Source organism: Nelumbo lutea, chromosome 1 (assembly GCF_056320005.1).
Source record: "Nelumbo lutea isolate HS-2025 chromosome 1, American lotus-T2T, whole genome shotgun sequence".
Taxonomy (NCBI): Eukaryota; Viridiplantae; Streptophyta; class Magnoliopsida; order Proteales; family Nelumbonaceae; genus Nelumbo; species Nelumbo lutea.
The window spans coordinates 179,850,397-179,858,647 of record NC_142684.1 but is presented as its reverse complement, the minus strand read 5'-3'; positions in this window follow the sequence as shown (position 1 = coordinate 179,858,647).

Below are 8,251 nucleotides of genomic sequence, written 5' to 3'. Positions count from 1 at the left end.
TGTCATCAGAACTCCTCGTTGTCCCCATGCCCAAAGATTTCAAACTCCCCCCGCTAGACAAATATGATGGCTCCTTTGACCCAAGTGGTCATGTAGATGCTTTTCAGTCCCATATGCACCTAGCGAGGGTCAGCGAATCCTGCATGTGTGTGGCCTTCACTACCACCTTCCGGGGAGTGGCCCACACCTGGTATAGGAACCTGGCCCCCGGGTCGATAAGGAGCTGGACCCAGTTCGTGCAAATCTTCACTGTGCACTTTGTCACCAGCAAGCGGTGCCCCCGAACTGAGGAGAGCCTCCTCGGTATAGTCCAAAAGGAAGGAGAATCCATCCGAGGCTATATCAAGTGATTCAACGATGCGTGCTTACAGATACCACGCCAAGACCCCGCAGTACAGCTTGCAGCGGCCAAGAGGGGAGTGACACACAAGGACTTCAAATGACACATGGTGGTCAACCAACATGCAACCATAGCTGAGTTTCTCAAGCTCGCGGACAGGTTCATAAGAACCGAAGAGGAGATCAATCAAAGAACTGAGGGTGGGTTTGAAAAAAGGAAGAGGGAAAGCGAGCCTTCCAACCAAGAGGACAGAAGGAAGAAAGACTCAGCTCGGGGGGCAAAGCCAAGTCAATCGTTCCGAGCTCCCGCGCCAGATCGGGCAGACTACACACCCTTGAACACGAAGCGGGCCGAGATCCTAATGACGATCAAGGACGCCCCGTACGTAAAGTGTTCGCCCCGTCTGAAAGGGTCCAAATGAAAGGAACAAAAATTTATATTGTAGCTTTCACAGAGACCAAGGTCATAGTACCGAGCACTGTAAGAATCTCCGTGACGAAATAGAGGAACTCATTCGTCGCGGGTACCTAAGGAATTTTGTACAGAATAATGGTAATAATAATAACAATAAGGCAGGTCGGTAGGGGAAGCACAGTAGGGATGCTCTCGAGTCCAGTAACCGGCCAGCTGAGCAGTCACAGAAGTAGCCCCCGGAGGAAAGGCCAGTTCGGGGAATGATCCATATGATCGTTGGAGGATCGATTGTAGCGGGTTGCACTTCGGCAGCAGCTCGAGCTTCAACCCGTGAGGCCGCCAGAGAAGAACATAATCCCCCAAAGCGGCCAAAGACAGAAGACCTCATACTCTTCACCGAGGACGACACGTGCGGAGTTCACTAGCCCCACAATGACGCGCTCGTCATAAAGGTAAAGATCAATGGTTTCAAAGTTCGGCGCGTCCTCGTCGATTCTGGCAGTTCGACAAACATCCTTTTCAAAGTGGCTTTCGACAAACTCCAGTTCCAAGAGGGTGACTTGAAGCCCGCGAACACCCCACTGGTTGATTTCAGTGGAGAAGAAGTAAGGCCCCTAGGAAAGGTTACAGTACCTGTGGAAGTCGGCACGTGGCCTAGCACGGTGAGGCTCGAACATGACTTCTTGGTGGTTGCGACCCCCTCCCTATACAATGCCATGGTAGGTCGGCCGATCACCCATGCTTTAAGGGTTGTGGTCTCCACCTACCATTTATCCATGAAGTTCCCCACAGACTTCGACATTGGGGTAGTGTGAGGCAACTAGCTTGAGTCCTGTATGTGCTACGTCGCCGCCCTGAAGGGAAAAGCCAAGGTGGCCAGCGACCCGTGGAATAGAACGAGGAGCGAGCTGTGTCCACGGAGGAGACTGTTACCATCCCCATCTCAATAGAGGACCCAACCCAAACACTTCAGTCGGCGCTTCCCTAGAGGAACCCTTGCGATCCGAACTGGTACGCTTCTTACTCAGTAACTTAGATATTTTCGCTTGGTCCACGGCAGAAATGCCCGACATAGACCCTAACCTCATAACTCACAAACTCAATACTGACCATGTAGTTAGACCTATTAGACAGAAGAAACACAACCTAGCCCCAGAATGATAGAGGGCAATCGACGAGGAGGTCGGAAAGCTCCTCGCAGCAGACTTGATAAGGGAAGTTCATTACCCGAGCTGGGTGGCCAACCCCGTTCTGGTGAAAAAGGCCAACGACAAGTGGTGCATGTGCGTCGACTACACCGACTTGAACTGAGCTTGCCCAAAAGATTGCTTCCCCCTCCCCAGGATCGATCGCCTAGTAGACGCTACCTCGGGGCACGAGTTGCTAAGCTTCCTGGATGCCTACTCGGGCTAAAATCAAATCGGGATGTACCCAGCCGACGAGGAAAAGATCGCCTTCATAACCGAATTCGGCCTGTACTGCTACAAAGTTATGCCCTTTGGACTAAAAAACGCTGGGGCAACCTTTCAAAGGCTTGTGAATAAGCTGTTTAAACCCTTAATTTACAGTAAAATAGAATGTTATGTAAACAACATGGTCGTCAAAACCCAATTTTCACATGAGTTAATACAAGATTTGCATTCTGTCTTTCAAATTCTGCGCCAATTTAGCATGAAGCTAAACCCAAACAAGTGCGTCTTCGATGTCACCTCGGGTAAATTCCTAGGGTACATCGTCAACTGGCGTGGTATTGAGGCCAACCCAGACAAAATAAAGGCCATCTTAGATATGAGACCACCCTAAAAAGTAAAAGAGATTCAGATGTTGAACGACAGGATAGCCGCTCTGAATCGTTTTATGTCCAAATCGACAGACCGCTGCCTGCCTTTCTTTAAGGCAATGAAAAGCAAAGGGTTCGAATGGAACCCAGGTTGCCAGCTCGCATTTGACGAGCTCAAAAGGTACCTCATCGGTATCCCAATTTTGAGCCGGCCCGAAGAGGGCGATGCCCTAGATCTGTATCTCTCAGCAAGTGACGAAGTGGTCAGCTTGGTACTAATAAAGGTAGTAGACCAGGTCCAACGACCCATCTACTATGTTAGTAAAGTGTTGCAGGGAGCAGAGACGAGATACCTGGAGATAGAAAAACTAGCCTACGCATTGGTCATTGCAGCCCGCAAGCTCCGCCCATACTTCCAAGCCCATACCATTATCGTCCTCACCGAAAAACTGTTGAGGCAAGTGCTACTCAGGCCCGAGGTCTCTGGTCGATTGACGAAGTGGGCCATCGAGCTCAGTGAGTACGACCTCCAGTACAAGCCGTGAACTGCTATCAAGGCCCAAGCCTTGGCGGATTTTGTTGCTGAATGCACATTCAGCTCCGAAGTCCCTAGCCCGGTTGAGCACGAAACCCCTAGTCCGGGTGAGCTCGGTGCTCCTAGGACGGTTGAGTCCGAGCACCGTGAGGTCGCACCCAGTTCATTATCTCTCCTGGTTAGGCCTAGCACGAACTAGGATGAAGAGCCCTAGATCCTTCACGTAGATGGCTCCTCAAATCAGCAGGGCAACGGAGCCAGAGTAGTTCTTCACGATCCGAGTGGCACAAAACTGGAGTACACACTACGTTTTGAATTCACGGCATCCAACAATGAGGCGGAGTATGAAGCGTTGATAGCCGGGCTAGCCCTGGCACAAGAGGTAAGAGCAAAACACATCGTCATCTGCAGCAATTCCCAGTTTGTGGTCAATCAGGTTACAGGCGAATACGAAGCCCGTGAACCAACTATGATCGCCTACTTAGCCAAAGTAAAGGAGGCTCTACTTGACTTCCGATCACACTTCATCAAGAAAATCCTGAGGTCAGAGAATGCTGAGGTCGATGCCCTGTCTCGGTTAGCCAGCACCAGTGATAACACCATGAGCACCGTGTACATAGAAGACTTACCTCGGCCTAGCATTCTCGGGGGGGGGGGGGGGGGGGCAGAGGAGGTAGCTCCTGTCATCCAAGCAGAGTCGAGCTGGATCGATCAACTCGCGAGCTTCCTGCTACATGGGACCCTCCCCGCAGACCGCAATGCCGCCAGAAGGGTAGAGCGCTAGGTAGCCAAGTACGTCATAATAGACGGACGGTTGTACCGAATATCTTACACGCTCCCCTACCTACGCTGCTTGCGACCTCCGAAAGTCAAGCTTGTACTTCACGACATTCATGAAGGCCTGTGCAGCGGACACTTGGGGGGCAGGGCCCTCACTCAAAAAACACTACGACAAGGGTACTATTGACCAACAATGAAAGCAGACGTCGTTGAGTTAGTCAGAAAATGCGATAAGTGACAAAAGCACGCCAATATCCACCATCAGCCCGCCGCTGACCTCAAGTATCTCACCAGTCCATGGCCATTTGCGCAATGGGGCATCGACCTACTCGGGCCATTCCCGCCAGCAATAGGTGGGAGGAAGTTCCTATTAGTGGCAGTAGATTACTTCACGAAGTGGGTAGAAGCTGAACCTCTCGTAACAATCACAGCAAGAAACATCCAGAACTTCTTTTGGAAGAACATAGTATGCCGCTTCGGGTTACCTCGGGTACTGATTTCCGACAATGGCAAGTAGTTCAAGGATATCAAAATCCAGGAATGGTGCCAAGACATGTGAATTCGGCAGAACTTCAAGTCGGTCGCGCACCTGCAAGAAAACAGTCAGGCAGAAGTCATAAACAGAGCTATCCTCCGCGGACTGAAGGAGCTAAAGGACTATGGGCGGACGAGCTACCCAGTGTCCTATGGGCCTACCGAACTACAGAGAAGACCGCCACCGGAGAAACTCCCTTCAACCTCACCTACAGCACAGAAGCAATCATCTCAGCCAAAATCAAAACCCCCTCATTACGACTGGAAGCGTACGGCAACAAGACCAATGACGATGAGCTACGTACCAACCTCGACCTACTCGATGAGGTGAGGGACCTCGCCTACATCAGGACCGCAACATACCAGCAAAGGGTAGCTCGGTACTACAATGCCAGTGTCAAGAAGCGAAACTTCCGTTTCGGAGACCTAGTTCTCCGCAAGGTCATGGTACTTGAGCCCAGCGTTGGCAAGCTTAGGCCAAACTGGGAAAGACCCTACCGAGTAAAGAGAGTACTCGGAGGAGCGTACGAGCTTGAAACCCTGGAGGGTAGACAAATACCCCAGGCATGGAACATCGTCAACTTAAGGCAATATTACCTGTAAATTACCGAACTAAGTGGACTATGAGCCACCCCCAGAGCCTAAGGGCCAGAATGCCAAGCTAACAAGGACCTCGGCACCATAAGACCCAGTCGCCTCTTCGACATAGGCAAAGCCTAGGAAAGTATCCTAGCCAAAGGGTTAAAGCGCCGAGCTGATAATGACCTCGGCACCATAAGACCCAGTCGCCTCTTCGGCATGGGCAAAGCCTAGGAAAGTATCATACCCAATGGGTTAAAGCGCCGAGCTTATAGTAACCTCGACACCTCTTCAACGCAGAACCAAGTGTTAGCGCCGAAAGAGCAGGCAACACGAGTATGAAACCCGAGGTGGATAGCCCATTCCGAGCTAGATCTATTGAAGACACCAATAAACCGACCCAGGCGGAGAACAGATCGGGCGTATAGGCTTACTATGTTAACTCGCCTCGAGAAACCCCCTCGCTTTGGGGACCTAACTCTAACAATTCGGCAATATAATCACTTCGGCAAAAGGAAAGAATGACTGCAAAACACTTAAACAAAAGGTATTTCATTACCAATTTTTCATTTACAATCTATTAAAAAAAAATGAGCTCCCAGGCTTGGCACATATCTCTTCGGAAGCACACCTCTCTCGCCCAAAACATCAGCAGGAACTTTGGCGGCACTCGAGGCGTCTACTTCATCTTCAGAGTCTGGGTCGTTGTCAGCAGCGAGAGCCATCTCCGGAGTGATACGCGAAGTGGTTATAGCACGGGTGTCGAGTTCGGGGTACGCATGCCTTATCATCTACCAACTCAGTTTGAAACCCCTTCGATACGAGCCCACCATCAGGTCATCAAAGCACTCCGACGCGATGTAATCATCGACGACCTTCACTTTAGTGTCCTCGAGGGCCTGGAAGAAGATCTCGGACTTCTCCTTAATATCGGCCTTGAGGTATTCCACCTCATGCTCCAAGGACCCTTTTGAGGTCGTGAGGTGCTTTACAACAAGCCTCAAGGCGCCGTTCTCTCTCCGGAGCCTCTCCAACTCATTCTTCTGAGCTGAAGTGTCACCCTCAAGACAATGGATCCGCTCCTGAGTTGCCCTCAGTTCGGCATGCGTTGCATGGGAAGCCTCTTCGGCAACCTGTGCTCGATTTAGACTCCTCTCTGATTGAAGAATTAGAGTGTGGATAGAGGAGTTCACCTGCCAAGTGAGAAACAAGTCAGTCCGGCGAGAAGAGAATAACACAGCATAAAGAAAAAGACAAGGGAGACCACTTGGACTTACCACCATAGCATGAGACGCAGCGCGTGCGCCGATGTGACCCAAAGGTAGGTTAGCCCATGCCGAAACCTCCGCAGGATAGACAACCTTCTTTCTTTTGCGGAGAGCACAGCTTGGAGTCAGCACGCTACCAGCCCCCTTCTGGCTCCCCTAACTGGAGAGCATTGTCTGGGTATGGGAAGCTTCCGTGGTATCAACCTCCCGAGCTTCCATGACCTCGGGCTCCACTGCGACCTCTGGGATAGTCCCGACCACCTCGGGCTCCCTAGGAGACTCTAGGTTGATGACTGGAGGATAGCTTGGGACTTCGGGCTCCACAGCCCGAGGAGACTCGATGCGAGCCCGCTTAGTAACCTGCTTCCTTCTCTTCATCCCATCAAGCAAGTTGACACCATGGGTCTTCTCCCCCTCCATGACACCTGCAAAAAGAGCTCAGTGTCAGTAAAAAAAAAACCTAAGTAAAGAAACCTACCCGGACTCAGACTTGGCCTCCGTAAGGTAATCTCCGCACTCGAGCCCGACCTGGGCCCAAGACTGGAAGGTCTCCACCATGTCTTTATCTAACATGACAACAGGGTCGGGAACCATTGCCCTCCAATGAGAGGGAAACGGCCACCCCGTAGAACTCCGTACCACGAAGTAGTCTCGCTTCCACGCCAGGACCTTACTTGGAAGCTTGTGTAGAAGTTTAAATCCCGGGCGGGGAGACAGGTAATAGGCCCACCTGTGCTCAGGGAGGAAGCTCGCTTGTTTCTTAAGCATAAGAAGGGCGGAAAAATTTTCTAAGTCTAGAGGGGAATGACATGTTCACAGCAGAGAGATGGTCCCAACGACATTGCAGATGGAGTTCGGGTGGAGCTGACTGACGGTGACGCCGAAGTGATTCAAAACTTCGACGATTAGGGGATAAAAAGGAAGGCACAGCCTGGAAATGAGCTGCTCCTGGAAAATCACGATCTCATCCGGACCGTGATCCCAAGGGAAGTCACCCGTAGGTAAGCTATAAGTATACTCCCCGGGCAGGTTGAACTGACAAACAAGAGACCAAAGTCTCTCAGATGTCATAGTGGAGGGTCCGAACTTGTCTGGCATCCGAACTCGACGAGAAGTGTCCGGACTGAAGGCCCTACCTCCGGCTCATCCAAAAGGCTGTCGAAAGAGGCAGCTCGACCTGAAGTCTCCGCCTCAGGCCCTCCTAAAAGACTATCTAAGCTACCCGAACTAGACATTGAAAATGAAAGGAAATTGAAAGAAGCTAAGGGGACTCACCAAGGGAAAGCTACCGATCTACGAAAAGTGACGCGAGCTGAAGACCTTTGACGCGAGCTCAAGAAACAAGCACTGAATACTGGCGAAGGAAAAGTGACCAGGGCCCCCACTATTTATAGCTGCTATGCCCACGCATCAACGGTCAAGATCAAAGCCATACAACGGCTTTCAGGAAAACCGACTACACGACCCTCAAGGTGAAATCAGTTTAGCGTGAACTTTTGATGTCCGAAAATTGATAATCGTTTGATGTCCGCGCGTAAGCTGTACGCGACCCGGGTTGACCTTTAGTCGAGCCGAGCTGACCCTGGTCGAGCCATGAGAATAGGCGGGTCAGACCGAAGAATCTCTGAACTGGACGAAGCACGCCACGTGGCAAATCCACCCGTCAATCCATGAACTCCCCACGCCGGGTCAAGACCCCGGGCACGGGGAGTGGGGGGCAATTGATGGAGGTAGATTTGGCCCAACCCCTTGGCTACACGACACGTGGAAGCAATCGGGTATGACTTGGCAGGAGTGTCAGCTCGGCACAGCGACATAACCATATCCCAAAAAGAGGCCCGAGCTCCCCGAAAGGAACCCACGCTTCCCAAGAGGAGGAACCCGAGCTCTCCCTAGAAGTCCCGACCTTGCAAGGAGCCCCGCAAAGGGTGAAGCCCGGACCAACCCACCTCGGGTCAGTCCGGGCCACACCCCGGCACCTCGGGACAGTCTAGGCCACACTCCTATCCGGACTCAATACT